The sequence below is a fragment of the Cupressus sempervirens genome, chromosome 11, assembly GCF_028749045.1.
Source record: "Cupressus sempervirens isolate cs-2001-9-10 chromosome 11, ASM2874904v1, whole genome shotgun sequence".
Classification (NCBI taxonomy): domain Eukaryota; kingdom Viridiplantae; phylum Streptophyta; class Pinopsida; order Cupressales; family Cupressaceae; genus Cupressus; species Cupressus sempervirens.
The window spans coordinates 392,648,404-392,667,424 of record NC_143128.1 but is presented as its reverse complement, the minus strand read 5'-3'; the positions used below and the strand labels follow the sequence as shown (position 1 = coordinate 392,667,424).

Genomic DNA, 19,021 nt, shown 5'->3' with positions numbered 1-19,021 from the left:
CAAATTCAGCATTGGGCAGAACACTGAAGTATTAGGGTTTACTGGAATCCAACGAACAAGAAACTAGTATAGAGTTGGGAAAAAACTACGTTGAAACATTGACATAATAAAATTATTCTTGATTTGTATTACATCCTACATCCTTTCTACATATCTCCATTTTTACATTGATATTAAAGCTCTTCTTCTGTTTAGTAATGTTGTTCATAAGGGTGTTTTTTCTGCTTTATATTATGTCGGTTTCTTAAACAAAGAGGAATCTTATAGTTTGTCTTAAGCATATGACCATGATGACGGAATAGAAAGAACTTAAACATGTTTTGCAATTTTAATATTATGATTTACGAAGTATATTAATAAAATTGTCAGCAGAGCAGAACCTTTTGTTCTTCTAAGGGCTGTTTTGTATATTGCTCTGTTCTGATGACCCTTTTATTAATCTTGTATGGCTGTATGTGTTGAAAGAAAACTTGTTCTTCCTGTTGTACCATCCAGTGCCAGCGATCTACAATGCAAACTTTGAAAAGAGAAATATATTAACATTCTAATATGTTGTAGACTGGGGACCTCTCATTTTATTGCAAAATTTAGTTCATGTTGGTTATGACATCCTTCAATATTTGGATTAAATATTAAGAAAAACTTTTCTATATCCGTTCTCAAACAAGGCACTCACACTCACGAATAAGAGTGAACTTATAAAACACACTTCATAGATTCCGTATGAGAACCTCACCTTGGGTGTGTAATACGGATAATAAAAGAACTTGATGATAAGTAGAAATAGCTCTCATCAAATCTTTATAACAATGACATCAATCTTAAGTTCTTAACAATGACATGACTTGTAAGTTTGCAAAGTGGCACAAGAACATTTTAGGGGTTGAGTAATTTAGCATCACCCTAAAAGAATTTGTGTTGTGCATTTGTTTTCTCAACTGCACCATGTTTCTTTCTTGTGTGTTTGCATGCTTTAGGCTTGTTACATTCTTTTGTAATTCTCTTGGGTAGTGTTGATGTAAGTTTTATTCCCTTACAACATTTAAGATAAACCACTCAATGTCTCACGATGAAACACTGAATATCAAATCCTCTCTTGAACAAAGATACCACTTATGCTATGATTGCAATGAAATATCATTTGGTGACTCCAAGGCTACTTTGTTGTATGGATACTCGCTAAGTGATAATAGTAGATTATACTAGTTATCACAAAGGAACTTACGTTTGTTAACTTAGGACTTTGTCAACTTGACTTTGAATGACATGGCTTCACAATGTGCAATAAAATTATACTTCAAGTTCCAACTTATGAAATGCAATTAAACTCAAACTTGCAAATCTAGACTATTTCTACTTCTACATAAGGATGCAAGAAAGTGCGAATGTCCTTGGGGTCTACTAGATGCAATCTTTTCACTGACTCCATTCATCTAGTGCAAGCTTCTAAGGTGCGTTCAAATGATGTTCAAACCAATTACCATTTCATTAAATCCCATCTATGGACATGAATCAAAGAGAAAGTATACATTGAAGTTAAGTGCATATAAATGCCATTCACCTACAGAAGCAAAACTTACAGTCAATAACTAGTGGTTTGGTCTATGATTGAGCCTGTAATAATACCAACCGGTTATAGCCTTGTCTAATTCCAGTTTCTTCACCATTCAATTGTTCGACATTTCGTCAAACAATGGCAAGCAAGCTTAATACCACTAAATAAACCCGACCCAACTCTACTGCCTATGCCGATAGATTGGCAAATGTATATGTCTTCCTCTTTGCTTGTGTTTAATACATTTTGAATTTTGGATCATAACAATAATATAGGAAATACAATGCTAAAGAATTTATTTACAAGAAATAACAAGGTTGCACGGGTACGTGGGTACGGGAACGGAATGGGTACGGGTATGCATATTTTTCAAAATAGGGGACGGGGGTACGTGTGTATGCCTAATTTTTTCTATATAATTAGTATTTTATATAAAATATAAAAATCAAAATATATGTCATGAGTCATGACATTGAGCATTCAAAACAAGAAATTTGAAAATATGAGCCATAAGTCAAATTATAATATATATATATATATATATATATATATATATATATATATATATATATATGTCACGAGTCATGACATTGAGCATTCAAAACAGGAAATTTGAAAATATGAGCCATAAGTCAAATTATAATATATGTGTGTGTGTGTGTGTGTGTGTGTGCTATTGCTGAATGTTTAATGTTTAAAGTATTTTTCATAATAGGGGATGGGGGTACTTGGGTATGTCAAACTTATTTAAAAATTATACTTTTATATTTATAAAGAATCTGAAATTATGAGTCATGACAATGGTTTTTCAAAACAAGAACAGTGATAAATTTTGGAAATGTAATGTATTGTTTTCAGTTTCAGATTTGCTATATGTTTGAAATAATTATACATGATAAATGCTTAGATGCATAACAAAGAAGGCAGACTTTAAACATGAACAAGAAGATCCTAAATCATATGACAATGACATATTGCAAATGATAAACTTATGACTTGAACAGTGATAAAGTTTATTATTAATGAGTATCAAAGTTTCAAACTGATTTGGTATTGAATTAAGTTTGATAGACAACAAGTTAATACAAAAAAAAAAAAACCAAAAAAAAAAATCAGAATCTTAATCAAGGTCCTTAGCTATGATGCTCTCCACCGAGTACCCAGTACGTGGGATACGTGTACCCGGTACTTGGGTACGTGGGTACGAGTACCCATGCAACCTTGAGAAATAACAATCTCTTTATTTTGCTCAATTTTGATTTTGCACAATTCACACCAACCAAAGAAACTTGTCATTTATTAACTATCACAATACTGCTGCAATGAAATGGAAATTATAATTTATTAATAGAAGAACTTGATTTTGATTGAGGAATTACAAACAGCAAGCAAATCACACTTGATCCCAAATCGCAAACTTCTTCTATCACTGCATGAGCGCACAACAGACAATGTGGGCCCTAGGAAATCCAACACAAGCCCCAGATATTGAAATGTAGACCCTCAGCAATGATTCGCAGGCCTTCAACAGCGAACACAGGCTTCCAAAGACTGATCGCAAACCCTGCAAATTCTGCTCACAGTCCAGGAAAGACTTAAGTGGCTGCCTTGTTTGATTTACCAGGCCAGAATTACCTATCGTGGGTCTTCAATTCTCCAAAATGGATCCTAAATAACACCCGCAGGCTCAGAATTTAGCCGCCAATCTGCAGGTGCAATTACAGACTCCCATTAACATAAATCGCTGCCTAGTATCCTGTCAATGGCAGCCACCCAAACACAGTTCAGCCCTGTATTGGAAATTGCAGGTTCTTTCCAATGCAGATACACTCAATGTCTCCCTCAGATGAACTGCAAATTTCAAGCCAATTCCTTGCACAAATGACTTCTTAGATACAGTGGATACAGACTGAGAAGCTAACACAAATTGTTATACCTCAGCAACAATTTAGAATATGATTCAGTAGAATTTCCAGAATTCATAAATACAAACCCTCAGCAAATATCAAGAAAATAAACAATTCATTGGATCCTTCATTTGCTTCATGAAGCAACCTTTTATAATCGACTTGACCTATAATCCATTGAACACACCATTAATTAGAAGCTTCCATTAAATTCTTTAAATAAATTACTTTTCTAGCACCTCGCTTCATGAAGATGCTTTTCACTTAAGAGGCTTCAACTTCACCACACCAAATTATAATATAAAGTAATTGTTATTTAATTTTAACTCATGTTAAAATTCAGTTCTGAAAAGTCTAATGGAGAAAAGCATACATGTTTATCACTCTCGAGACATACTCAAAATTGCAAAAGAAACACTTTTCATTCATATTGAAACAAGAGATAATGTCCTTGTATTATTCATCATAAAAATACAATTGATATTTACAAACACGAAATGATAAAGGGATACTGAAAGTGAAATTCTCTCACACAATTGACTGTGAGGGTAGTCCCTAAACTATTGATATATATTCCTACTCTACCAAAATAAATAACATGAAAGAAGCAGAAAGAGAGGAGAGGTTATGGGCATCAGTCATTGCCTGTAATGATTGGTTGAGTTCCATCCATACGCTCCCACCCATTCGCTGCCTCGAACCGCGTCCCATCCATGCATCCGAACCCTGCATTCATAGAAAATTTGGGTAGATCCAATGGATCCAGACAATGATCATGTCTCATCTTGCCTCATATTCATAGTCCTATCATGCCATTCATCTTCACAAAATTAAAATATATATCAGCAGAAAAGAAAAACAAGCACCACACAGATGCTTATTACTAACATGTTTGTTTCCTGTGCAGCATTGCTATCAAAGATAAAATCACTTGAACAGCTGATTCAAATAGTAAGAACAAAAGTATCATAGGAATATTTTCATTTTAATGAAAGCTTTTACTTTTATAACAGAGATGATTCAACTAATTCAATATCAGAAAATTAAACATTAAAGGGACAAGCCATTCTTTGTCTCAAAACCTTTCTCTTCAATAGCATAGCAGAAATCATTCAGAAGTTACAAGAAGAACAAATGTAATATGCAATTCAGCTACAGGATTGATGGAACAATCAAATTACAAGAAGACAATTGTAGATTTAAAACCACCAAAGAAATATGAAAGTCATAGGATCAAAAGGTCTAATGAAACAGAGCAAGGCTGCAAATAGAACTAGTACAACTGACAACTATCAAGATGCTACAGGAGAATGCCTCTACATCAGCTAGGAAAACCGGGAGTTTCAGATTACGCATTTCCACACAACAAGAATGAACAGAAAAAAAAGATATGCAAGAATTGCACAGAAAGAGTAAATGTAGATAAAAAAATGCATCTATATCAGTAGAAATGGCTCAAACACATTAAAAAGTGCAATGACCGCATATTGATCAGGTTTAGCGATGAGCTCTACAATGAAAATGACCAAATACAGAACTGGAAATTTCTCAAATAACACATGATTGCAGCAAGAGATTGAATACCTTAAATTGTACAGAAGGTGCGGAATAAGAAAAAGCTTACCAGGTAGCAAGAAAAGAATGTGCATATGGTAATGTTTTACATAAGGGAAAGCAAACAAATAAGAATGTTAAAGCTACAGAGTCGAATAAAAATCACTTCCATCTTTTTTGCACATTTCAAGAGAAAGAGGAATTTTTTTTTCAGATTTTATAGCAGCAGCAAGAATGTTTTCAACGTTTGCAATGCAATCTCCATAAGCAATGAAGAAACCTCTTTTAAAAGAAAGTAAAGTACAAGCTAAAGGTAACATTTCCAAGAAGAAAGCTAAACCATAAAGCTAAATACGTGGATTTTTTTCAAGATTAGCCTAGAGATGTATAAGAACCAGTTTTGAGATGCAATATATAAGTTTTTATGTAAAACAGATCGAGCATTAGAGGAGCCCTCTTCATAGTTTGCTTTTATGAAACTATAACAGAAAGTAAAAATGGCATATCCAGATTTCTAAGTAATGTAGAAGTATTTGAAAACAAAATGATGACTATGAAACCTCACAAGCAAAATCAGCGAATTTTAATAATCAGCCAGATAATGGAACTGCTACAACAATACAAAAGTTACTGGAAGGGCGGTATTTGGAGATCTGAACACAGCAAGGGCTTGTTTTCCAAAAAAATTGTTATAGGAGTGTTGCAGTATGGATAAAGAATTCATAAAAAAGGGGTCAAAAGGCAGTAAGCAAATACAGAAATCTGCAAGCTATTTCCAAACTCCATCTTGGATAGTAAATATATCAACTAATTCTGTGCACTCAGAAAGCAATAATGTAAAAGAAAAAGTATCCATCAGTAGAATCAGAAAAGGGAAACAATATAATATATATTATTTCAAAACTCTCAAGAAGAATGCCTTCGAATGGCAATCATTTTTGTATTTTCAGAATAACACAGAAAATGTAAAGTTTCTACAAATTCTGTTATTAAATCAGACTTAGATAATACCTTCTATCCTTGCTGTAGAGGATCTTCTTTATCTTCTGTATGTAGGAGGTGTTATCAGAATATTAAATGCTGTTCTGAAATTTGTTTTATCTCTGCAATAAATTTGTATAGGCAGAATTGCTTAATGGAGCAGACTTATTCTTCTTGTGTGTCCTTTAACCACAATCACACATTGTATAAGTACCTTAACCATAGGGCATGTCCCTTGAAGGGACATGACCCTATCTAGGTTGGCCCAAACAATGCATTCTCAGAATCGGTGTCCAAGGAGATAATGTTTAGCAAACAAGAATAACTATAATTAGGTAAGGTAAATGCTAACACACACTCATCTATGAGATCATCGATCATGCCTATTCAAGGAGCAATGTATTTAAAGGCCATCATAAGGTAATATACTAAGATAAGGTCTGTGCGATCTGCATAGTTAGATCTGTATGATGATTGAAGTTATAGTTCAACACTCCCTCTTAACCTTATAATCATACTGAGAGATAACATATCTAGCATCATCAATTTCGATGAATAAGCATAGTATGATACTCTATATCTATCCGAATCTTATTTATCTTGTGGTATCATTGAACACATGATAGATGTTATATTACTATACTTGTGATATGACTTATCATTGATACTAGTGATAACCATATTGCATGGAATGCAATAGATAGGATACAATCCGAAGAATGATTAAATTATTATTTTATCCAGGTTGTGACTCATAGGTACTGACAATCCTATATCACAACATGATACTGAGTTAAGATTTACCAGAAAACAGGATAAAGTCCGAAGAATAAATTCTTCCTTTATCCAAGTTATGACTCATAGGCATAGAAATGTCTAGGTGACAAATGATCTTAAACTTATCTAGATTTGACACTAGTTCTCTACTGTTCCGCACATTATCTAAGAGATGGTCATCTATCATAATGTCTTTCATACGAGTGTTCATTACTTCAGAGATCGTCACCTCTTAAATAATGAATACAAATGGTGGAGCCCATAACAGTCAATACCTGACAATAAAATTATTTTATTATAATTTAAAGAATAAATTTTTTTATAATTCAACCATACCAAGTCTTTTCCTGAAGTGGTCTATCTTCACTCGAGAGAGAGGTTTGGTAAGAATATTTGCTATCTGATATGCAGTACAAATGTATTCTAATTTTACAGTATTCCTGTCTATCATATCTCTAACATAATGGTGAGGAATTTCAATATGCTTGGACCTGTCATGGAAAACTGGCTTCACAGAAAGCTTGATAGAACTTTGATTATCACAAAGAATAATAGTAGGATTCATGGTTTGACCAAATAGTCTCACAAGTAACTCTCTAAGCCAAACTGCTTCCCGAGAGGCCATCGCTGCTGCAATGTATTCGACTTCTGTGGAACTTTGTGCTACTAAAGACTGTTTTCTGCATATCTGTGATATCATTGATGATCCTAAACTGAAACATCCTGAAGTACTTTTTCTATGCTTAACACTTCCACCCCAATTTGAACCTGTGAATCCATGTAAATTCAAGTCAACTTTCTCATATTTGAGCCTAAGGTTAAGAGTGCCTTGTAAGTATCTCATAATGTGTTTGACTAAAACGAGGTGAATCTCCTTTGACTCACACATAAACTGACTTAAGGTGTTAACAACATAGCAAATATTAGGTTTTGTATTTACCAAATACGTAAGGGACCCAAACATTTGTTTGTAGAGAGTAAAATCTATGAAAGTGATTTTGTTCCTGCTTCTTTAAGGTTTATGTAGATTAGTCTCCATTGGAGAAGACATAGACTTGCAGTTCCACATTCCAAATCTCTTCAGGATATCTAATGTATACTTTCGTTGATTAAGTATAATGTTGTCAGAATTCTGCCTTACTTCTAGTCTTAGGAAGTAATGAAGGAGTCCCAAATCCGTCATCTTGAATTCTTTGGTTAGATCTTTCTTGCATTGATCTATGAGATGATCATCACTTGTTATTAGTAAATCATCAACATACAGTATCAATATTACCATATCATCTTTATCCCTTTTATAATATAGATTTGGATCAGCTTCATTTTTGCAGAATCCTAAGTCAGTGAGATATTTATCAATTCTTTCATACCAAGCACTTGGAGTTTGTTTAAGCCCATAGAGTGTTTTCTTGAGCTTGCAAACAAAAAATTTAGGATCATGAGTTTCAAATCCTTTAGGTTGCTCCAAATAAACCTCTTCTGTAATCTTTCCATTCAGAAATTTTGTTTTTATATCCATCTGATGTACTTTCCATACCTTCGATGCTACAATAGCTAGGACTTCTCTTATAGAGGTGTATCTGGCAACAGGAGCAAAGCTTTTTTTATAATCAATTCCTTCTTTCTGAGAGAACCCCCTGGCTACAAATTTGGCTTTATATTTTTCAAAGCTTCCGTCAGCAGCATGCTTTATTTTAAATATCCACTTGGAAGAAACAACAGATTTTCCTTTAGGTCTAGGAACAATTTCTCATACATCACTTTTCATATTGGATTGGTATTCTTCCATCATAGCACCCTTCCAAGCTGTATGTTTAATAGCATTTAAAACATTGGTTGGTTCTTATTTAGACAGATCATTCATATTTGCTGTATAACTAGAAAATCTTTTGGGTCTTTTGCTTTCTCTGATTGTCTCGGATGGTGCAGCGAAGTCGTGTGCTTCTTCTACTTTTTTAATGGTCCAAAGTGGTCTTTTCTTAGAATTTTGAGTTTTTTCAAGATTGAGATTTTGAATTTTATCTTCAATTTCTTCAATTTCTCCCTCTAAGACTCAGGTTAAATATTTCTTTTAGAACTAGGTAAGGGAGAGGGATCTTCAGAACTTAGGGCTCTTTTGATGTTAAATCTTCTTCAAAATTACATCCCTACTAAGTTCAATATTTTTCTGACCAATTATGAAAATCCTATATACTTTAGATGTTTTACTATACCCTACAAAAATACCTTTCCTCCCAGAGGGTTCTAACTTAGTTCTTTTTTCTTTTGGAACATGTATATATACTGGGCACCCAAAAATCCTAAGGTGACTTATATTAGGTGTAACCTTTGTAAAGACTTCTTCAGGAGTTTTATCTCTAAGGTAGGAGTGAGGGCTTCTGTTGTGAATATAGACAATAGTACAAGAAGCTTCTGCCCAAAGATAATATTCTAGATTTTGATCAAATACCATAGCTCGTAGCTTCTATAATTGTTCTGTTATTCCTTTCTGCTACCTCATTTTGTTGTGGGTTATAAGGAATAGTATACTCCCTCCTAATTCCTGTTTCTTTACAAAACTCTTTAAACAAATCTGAGGTATATTACCCTCCATTATCAGTCCTAAGAGTTTTAATTTTGTGTCCTGAAAAGTTTTCAGTAAGGTTTTAAATTCTTTAAATATCTTCAATATTTCTTCTGATTCTTTGCATTTTAAGAAGTAAATTCAAGTTTTTTTTAAAGAGGTCATATATAAAAAGTATATAGTACCAGGATCCTCCAAGAGAAGGAACAAACATAGGTCCACATAAATCTGAGTGGATTAATTCCAAAATATTGTTAGTTTTCCTAATGCTATCATGAAATGGACTTTTGGTGTTCTTACTCAGAGCACATCCTTTGCATATGCTTGAGTGATGTTTATTCAGTTTAGGTAAACCAGTAACCATCTTCTCCATAGTTTATAAGGTTTTGAAATTTAGATGTCCTAACCTTCTGTGCCATATTTCGTTTATATCAATAGCTTCATGAGTTAGGGTTTGAATAGGTTAAGTAGGTTCTGAATTCAGTTCATACAAGTACCCTTTTCTGTGACCAATCAATTTTGCTTTCCTAAATGAGGAGTTCTTAGCTCAGGTTATTACTTTATCGTCCATGAATGCAACATTATGTCCACCATCTTCAAGTGTTGTAATTGAGATTAGATTCTTTTTTATTCTTGGTAGATAGAGTACTCCTTTGAGAAGAAGAGAATTACCCAACTTTAGATTCAAGGTGCAATTTCCAATTCCTTTGACTGAATGTGCTAAATTATCACCGATGGTGACTTCACCATTAACCTTTTCTGATATAGAGTCTAGTGCTTCTTTGTATCTTGTAATATGTTGATGATCCACTATCAATTACCCATGCTTTACTTGAGACTTCATTTGTTAGTGACGAATACAATACAATATTCTCAGGATCATATTTATCTTCTTCTGTAGTATTGTTTGTACAGTTCATTTGTTGTTTAGAATTCTCAGGGCAATTAGATCTGTAGTGTCCAAACTTTTCGCATCTGAAGCATTTTATTTTTGATAGATCTTTCTTAGGTTTGTCATTCTTTTGATTAGCCTTTTTCTTCTTGAAGTGCTTCTTCTTGCCTTTATAGGAATTTGTATTAAGAACATGAATTTCTTCATCTTTCGTTTTCAATTTTCCTCCTTCCTTATGTTTTATGGATTCTTCCTGAAGACAATCTCCTTTAAGTCTATTGAAGTGAGGAAGATTATCCTTGGTGCTTACTCCTTGTGCGAATGTTTCCCATGAATCTGGTAATTCATCTATAGCCATTAGTGTTAGTTATGTGTCATTAATGATGGTTCCTATACTTGCAAGTTCATCTCTTAAACTAGCAACCCTTAGGAAGTAAGTTCATCGATTCTCCCTTCTTTATTTGTATATGATTTAGTTTCCTTTTTAGTGCCAAAACTCTAGTTGCATTGTTAATTTCATATGCATTTAGTAATGCATTCATCATATCAAATGTTGTTTGATGTTTCTTTAGCATGGGTACTATATCATTTTTAACCCGATCTAATATAATCTGTATGGCTTTCCTGTTTCCTTCACTCCAGATAGTTTTATGAGGTTCAATAGTAGGTTGTTTGGATGCTGAATCAACGAATTGTTTCACATCATTTTCTTCAAGAATCATCATGATTCTGAATTTCCAAGCATCAAAGTGTTCTTTCCCATCAAAATTGTGTATGCCATTAGAAGATAGTAGAAAGATGCTAGATATATATTAAGTTTGATTATTTAATTTGCAGAGCCTAGGTTTGACTACTAGAGCTTTGATACCATGTAAAGTTTCTACAAATTCTGTTATTAAATCAGACTTACATAATACTTTCTGTCCTTGTTGTAGATGATCTTCTTTATCTTTAGTATGTAGGAGGTGTTATTAGAATATTAAATGTTTTTCTGAAATTTGTTTTATCTCTGCAATAAATTTGTATAGGCATAATTTCTTAAAAGAGCAGACTTATTTTTCTTGTGTGTCCTTTAACTACAATCACACCTTGTATAAGTACCTTAACCAAAGGGCATGTCCCTTGAAGGGACATGACCCTATCTAGGTTGGCCCAAACAATGCATTCTCAGAGTCGGTGTCCAAGGAGATAATGTTTAGCAAACAAGAATAACTATAATTAGTTAAGTAAATGCTAACACACACTCATCTTCAAAATCGCCAATCATGCCTATTCAAGGAGCAATGTATTTAAAGGCCATCATTAGGTAATATACCAAGATAAGGTCTGTGCAATCTGCACAGTTAGATTCTATGATGATCGAAGTTATAGTTTTAACAGAAAATAACTGGAAAATCGTTACTTATGGTTCATATATTAGAAGGAGAAAGAAGTGTGAATATCAAAGGCAAAATCTTCTTACAAGCTACAACCGTAAGATTATGTGAAAACCTCCAGGAAAATTCAGAATTTCAAAGGAAAGAAACTGCTATTGACAATTCCCAGCTATGGCATTCATCAAAAAGAATGTGTAATATTCAGCCACGACTCCTTGGAATGGGTCGAAAATGACATTGAAGCAAGCAAGAAGATCTCATGAAACGAGCCATGATATTTTTAGAATAATCCAGCAATAACTTAAGAATCAAAAGTTCATTGTATGCAATAAAGAATGGCTGGACTTGCTTTAGGGAAACCTTAAGAAAATCCCCAAATCTGCCATTGTGAAGCAAAAGAAAGAAGTAAATAACCATGACATCCACCTAGAAGTTTCCCCATTTAGGGGGTGTTCACTCCAAGTCACAACATAAGCAAGGATACACCACAAACGTCAACAAATAGCAACATATGGGTCACGGCATGAAGAAAGACCAAGTAATGGCCGAGATTTGAATAGGGCAATGTAACGAGAGAAACTCGAGACTTCTTTCTATATTGGCTATGGTTTTATTAACCCCTTTTTCCTCTTCCTCTCTCATAATTCGACCAAACTATAATGAAATGAGATGTCATGCCTTTTGCCTTTCACCCAAAAAAAATACTATATCGAGTTTCATAACCATTTTGGGTCCGCAACAATTACTTTGCTGTGAGGAGTGTAATTTATTAATTAAAGAATAATGTAAAACTTGAGTTTTAAGTCTGTTGTTTTTTAATTAATATACTATTATTGTTGTATTGTTTATTTTAATTGTAAATATTATTATTTTTAGTTGATATCCTATAAATCAACTATTTAATAAATAATAAATTAAAATGCAACAAGGGTAGAAAGAGAGTTTGCATTTTAATTGAGATAAAGTCAGCTTGTTAGACTTAGAGTTTCAAGGGGTAGGTGGGTTCTAATGCATAAATTCAAGGGATGGATTTTCAATTAAAGATGTAGTAACGTGCAGTGATGATCAGTTGAGATGTCATGTGTTTTGACTTTGGAGCTATTTTTGGAGAGATTCTTGGAGATTTTTGAGTTATTATTGATTGGTCATCACAAACCTATAGCGGAGGCTCACTTTGAAGGTTAGTTGGCATCATTTTTCTGATTGGAGGCCCTTTTTCGAGTAGTTTTCTCTGATATTTTACCTTCACTTTTTGATTTTGTGGGAAGGTGGTGGTGTTTCATTATTGCTACATACCTCTATTTTTGATTGAGAAGAGGGTCAAATTTCGAGAGGAGAGGGATGCATATGTGATTTTTTATCCGTAGCATCTTTTTCTCAATTTTTTTGAGCTATTCATGCAGATGTATTGTTCTTTGGGCTTTTGATTGTAATATAGTTTTCATTGGACTCAACTTTTTGTAGTAAGACCTGGTTGTATGTCTTTGGTGATTGATGTTATTTAACTGTGTTTCATTTATAAACCTTTTTGGTAATGTCATGTTTTACATCTTCCATGTCTAATATTTGTTATTCATATGTCTTGTGTTGTGTTTCCTTGGTTATATATTTGACTGTGATGTATTTCTTTTCATAATATATATATTGTTTTCCTTCTCTTGAAATATTTATATGTATTAACGTTTCCTTCAAGGTGTGTCTAGTGGTCATTTGTTGAAAGCGTTCATTGTGTCATATAATATAATAGTAATTTGGATTACTGTTATGTGTTAATGTTTTAGTATCAGTAGAAGTAATTTATGTTTATCTAATATACTAATCTGTGTTTATGTTTAACAGATAAAGTTGTTACTGGTGATTGTTAAATTCAATGCATATATATATACACACAGATATATATATATATATATATATATATATATATATATATATATATATATATATATATATATATATATATATATATATATATATATATATATATATATATATACACGTGTGTGTGTGTGTGCTTTGGATAATATCCATTTGTAGTTTAATAATCATCGGCAGTATACTTATTGGCAGTCAAATGAATAATGCCACATTATTATATTGGGCTCCTTGATAAATTATCCATCGGCAGATTACTAAGCATCGGGTTTGTTAACTTAGACAATGCCACCAAAGAGGCATGTCTCTACTTGGGCAAAGGCCACGTAGAGCCATGATTCTATTGTGGTTGTGGCTTTTCGTACATATATTAAAAGAGGAGTAGATCGTTGTGAAAGACAATGAATACATGGCATTTTATTTCCAGCGATCTGCAAACAAGTTGATGTTATATATTTTTAATAAAACTAACTTGTAGGAGCGGCATCAGGACAGTTAGCAAACAGGTTATATTATCAACTATTGTCAAAGCAAAAGATTTAAATAAATCCAATCAAAGGTCCTCCTCATTCAAGCCATACTCTGCACCTCTGTAATACAAGTATGATCGTCAATTGTTTCCTAATTTATCGTAATTGTTTTATCTATCAGAAGATCCATAAAACTTTACATGGTATCAGAGCCATTTTGATAAGAAAAACCATTAGACTCTATATATAAAAAATCTCAGTTTTGAAAAAGGGGCTAAAACTCTAAGTTATTAAAATGGTGAATCATGTGAGACTAGAAGATAGGCTTGTGGGTGCATCTAATTTCTCTTCATGGAAAATTAGAGAAATGATAATATTAAGAGAAATGGAATTAGAAGAATTCATTGAATCAAACATGGCTATGGCTGAAAATGGACTAGAAAAATTAACATGGAAAAGACATAATAACAAAGCCATGAAGATCATTATAGATTCAGTAAAAGATCATATCCTACCATCCATATCCAGTCTCAAGACTGCATTTGAAATGTTCTCCACAATTCAAGATACATTTGAAATCAATAATATTAGCAGATTATTAACATTAAAAGAAGATCTACTATACATAAAAATGAGAAATGGAGAATTAATCACCCCATATTTTTTAAGAATTTTTGAACTAAAAGATCAACTTGCAAGTATGGACAGTCGAGTTGATGATAAAGAACTTGGCATGATGGCACTGAGAGGTCTTTCATTGTCTTGGGAAACATTTATTTGAGGATTAAGTTCATGACCCGAACTTCCAAAATTTGATATATTAAAAAATGAATGCACTTAAGGAGAATCTAGACTAATTTCAAGAGGACTAAGTACAAATCAAGAGGGAAAAATCCAAGCACTTCATGTAAAATCAAATAAGAAGAGAAAATTCAAATACAACAAAAAGGAGTCTAACAAATCTTGCAAGCATCGTGATTGGTTAAAAGTTAGATGTTTTAAATGTGACAAAATTGGTCACCCCCAAAAATTCTATTCTGAAAAGAAAAGGATTCAAGCAGCCTTAGCGGAAATCAAAGAAGAGGGTGAAGAGAAAGAAGGAAAAGAAAACTATGCATTTTACTTAGCCCTTTCAAGTGAATTAAACTCTAATAACAACACTTGGATCATCAACAATGGAGCATCTAGAGACATCACCGGTTTTAAAGACAAATTTGAAACCTTCTTTGAATAAGCCTTAGAAGAAGTCACCATTGGAGATAACTCTACTCATCCTATCAGAGGAATTGGTTCCTGTTCAATTCAACTAAATTCAGGAATCACACTACAACTCAAGAATGTTTTATATGTACTAGGAATAAAAAGAAACCTAGTTTCTTTCTCCGGACTTGCTGATCAAGGTTTCAGAATCACCTTTCTAGATGACAAAGTTCTAGCTTGGCCCAAGAATTCTAATATTAAGAACGCTATTTCTCTTGGTGTTAGAGATGGAAGTTTTTATAAACTTTGTAATAGACAAAATACAAAATTAGCTCTAAGTCATGAAACCTCAAACTCCACTGAAATTTGGCATAGGAGGTTAGGTTACCTTAACTACTGGGCTTTATCGTCCATGGGAAAAATAGTAAAAGGTTTACTTAGCCTAAAAACTGATCATTCAAATGTTTGCAAAGGATATGCCTTAAGCCAAAACACTAAACAATCATTTCCTAAAAGTGATCACAAATCTAAATCCATCCTTGAACTGATCCACACTGATCTTTGTGGTCCTATGTCTGTACCTTCCCTTAATGGATGTTTCTTCTATATAATTTTTATTGATGATTATTCTAGAAGAACTTGGATCTATTTTTTGAAACAAAAAGAATCAATTAAAGTTTTAGCTAAATTCAAAGAGTTCAAAGCCTTAGTTGAAAACCAGTCAGGACATAAAATAAAACCCCTAAGATCAGACAATGGAGGTGAATATATCTTTGATATTTTAAAGAATTTCTGCATTACTGTTGGGATTAAGAGGGATTTTTCTGTATCTTATAATCCTCAACAGAATGGAATTGTGGAACGTAAAAACAAATCAGTTGTTGAATCAGCCAGAGCAATGATGCACGATCAAAATCTTCACACTTCCTTCTGGGCCGAAGCATCTAACACTGCAGTCTACATACAAAACAGATTCTCACACTCAGCTTTAGAAAACATCACTCCAGAAGATGTATTCACTGGCATTAAACCTGATCTAAGTCATTTGAGAATATTTGGATGTCCAGTTTATATTGACATACCTAAAGAGAAAAGAACAAAATTAGAACCTTTTGGGAAAAAGGGAATATTTATTGGATATAGTGAAACAACTAAAGGATACAAAATCTTCATTCCAAGACAAAGAGCAATTGAGCTTAGTAGAGATGTAAAATTTGAACAAGAAATTGCCTTTAAAATTTCCAAAAACAGTATTGAATCTATTACTCAGTCTATTCCTGAAGAAGATCAACAAACAGAAATTGAGAGGGAGAATGATTATGAACCCTCCTCTTCCACTATGCCTATTCACGAAGAATCTGAAAATATCACTAATAAAAAGAGGCCACTCTGGGCTAGGAAAATGATAGAAGAGAATCATGTTGAACTTGATGAAGTAATGCGAGAGAGCAAAAGAACAAGAAATCAATCATGTTATGTTGCCTTGTTAACTGAACTTATAAAGACATAACCTTCTAATGTTAAGCAAGCACTTTCAAATCAGTCTTGGAAAGAGGCAATGATTGAAGAATATAACTCTATATTAAAAAATGATGTATGCGATGTGGTACCAAAACCTAAGAACAAATTAGTTGTTTCTTCCAAATGGCTGTTCAAAATTAAATATGCATCTGATGGTAGCATCGAAAAATACAAAGCCAGATTTGTAGCACGAGGGTTCTCACAAAAAGAAGGCATCGATTATGAAGAAACTTTTGCTCCAGTTGTTAGATATACTTCTGTCAGAACCATCTTGGCTATTGCAGCATCCAAGGGATGGAAGGTATACTAGATGGATGTCAAAACAACATTCCTCAACAAGAAGATTGAAGAAGTCTATATCGAGCAACCAAAAGGATTCAATACTCAGTACAACAAAACTCATGCCTGTAAGTTAAAGAAAGCACTTTATGCTCTCAAACAGGCTCCCAGAGCTTGGTATGAAAGGATAGACAACTACTTACTGAAGTTAGGATATTCTAAAAATGAAGCTGATCTCAACTTATATTTCAAAATAGATGGTGATGGTATGATTATCCTTGTGTTATATGTTGATGATTTGTTGATAACAGGTGGAGAATATCTCATAGAAAAATGCAAACAAGAGCTCACAGCAGAATTTGAAATGAAAGACTTAGGTCTACTTCACTACTTTCTTGGTTTAGAAGTTTGGCAATAGGATAACTGTATTATTTTGAATGAAGGAAAATATACTGTGGATATCTTAACTAAATTTGGGATGATGGAATGTAAACTTGCAGTTACTCCTATGGAAGTAAATTTACATAAGTTGAAAGATGATGTGATCAAATCTGAACCTACAGATTCTACTTATTATAGGAAAATTATTGGGTCCCTAATGTACTTGGTTAATGCTCGTCCTGACATACGCTATGCTAGTCACACATTGAGTCAGTTTATGTGTGCACCAAAGAAGATACATCTACATGCAGCTAAATATATTTTGAGATATTTGAGAGGTACCATTGGAATGGGAATCAAATATAAGAAGGTCAACATCAAACTTTATGGATTTTCAAGTTCTGATTGGGCAGGTAGTCCTATTGAACGTAAAAGTACTTTGGGATATTGCTTCAGTCTAGGATCTGACATGATTTCTTGGTGTAGCAGAAAACAAACTTTAGTTGCACTAAGCTCCACCGAAGCAGAATACATTGCATCTTCTTTGGGTGCCAGGGAAGCAGTATGGTTATAGAAGTTGTTAGCTGATTTGTTTAAAAGACCTTTGAAGCCCACTGTGATTGATTGTGATAATCAAAGTTGCATCAAGCTTTCAACCAATCCAGTTTTCCACAATTGCTCCAAACATATTGAAATTCCTTTTCATTACATTCGAGATATGGTGAATCGATGAATCATTCAATTAAAGTATATCGGTATTAATGAGCAAACAGCTGATATATTTACCAGGCCTCTTGCTAAAGTGAAGTTGAAATAGTTCAAAAAAAAACTTGGTATGATTAATTTGTAATATTTAATATTAAATCAAATTTTAAATTGATGTGTGTTTATGCTTCTATTGTCTATTAGTAGCATCATATGTAATGAAAGGTGACGATCTTTCATGAGCATATTTATTGAGAAGGTAATTATCTTAGTTACCGATTCGTGCCAAGAATCCGATTCGGGCACGGGATCCGATCCGTGGATTCGGGGATTTTTTTTTTTTCCAATTATGATTCGTGCATATATATATATATATTATAATGATCTTGCATTAGGACGCTTGTTCAAATACAAATTCATTTGCAGTGGTTCCCAAATGTTGAAGACAGCAAGTGCTATCTGACTCAGCACCAATGGGAAGATGAAGATCAATAAGGTTAACATACCTGCTAAAAAAATTCTTCCAGAAACGATTGGACAAAGCCTTTGACAGTCCTTCCAGCCATTACAGTCAACAGTACCAGTAACACCAGCAGCTGCTGTCAGTCTATGTCAATGGTCCTGCCTTCTCTTTCCAGAATGAAAGTCACATTGATACCATATTGAAAGTGCTTTGTGTCAGTGTTTGGAGTCGACACAAAATTGACTGCTAAAAGAGGTGTTGGTGGTTGAAAATGTTGGCAGGCTAAAATAGGAAACTACAATTCCCACTTTTTTGCAAATTTTTTTTGACCTTGCCATGGATTCACACGGATCCGCGCGTGGATCCTTGAGGATCCGGGCAGGATCCTTAATCCAGGGATCCTGACGGATCCACAGGCAGGATTAAGGATCCTGCCCGGATCCTCAAGGATCCATACGCGGATCCGGATCCGAGGGTTAAGGCACGAATCCGGTAACTAGGGTAATTATTTACTAGGTGATGATC

General features: G+C 33.6%; 1 protein-coding gene across 1 annotated transcript in view; it reads left to right on the top strand.

Moving 5' to 3' along the window:
* The window catches only part of LOC149529672 (NAD(P)-binding Rossmann-fold superfamily protein), a 160,825-nt gene that overhangs the window by 57,059 nt on the left and 84,745 nt on the right, over nt 1–19,021 (top strand). The window lies entirely within an intron of this gene.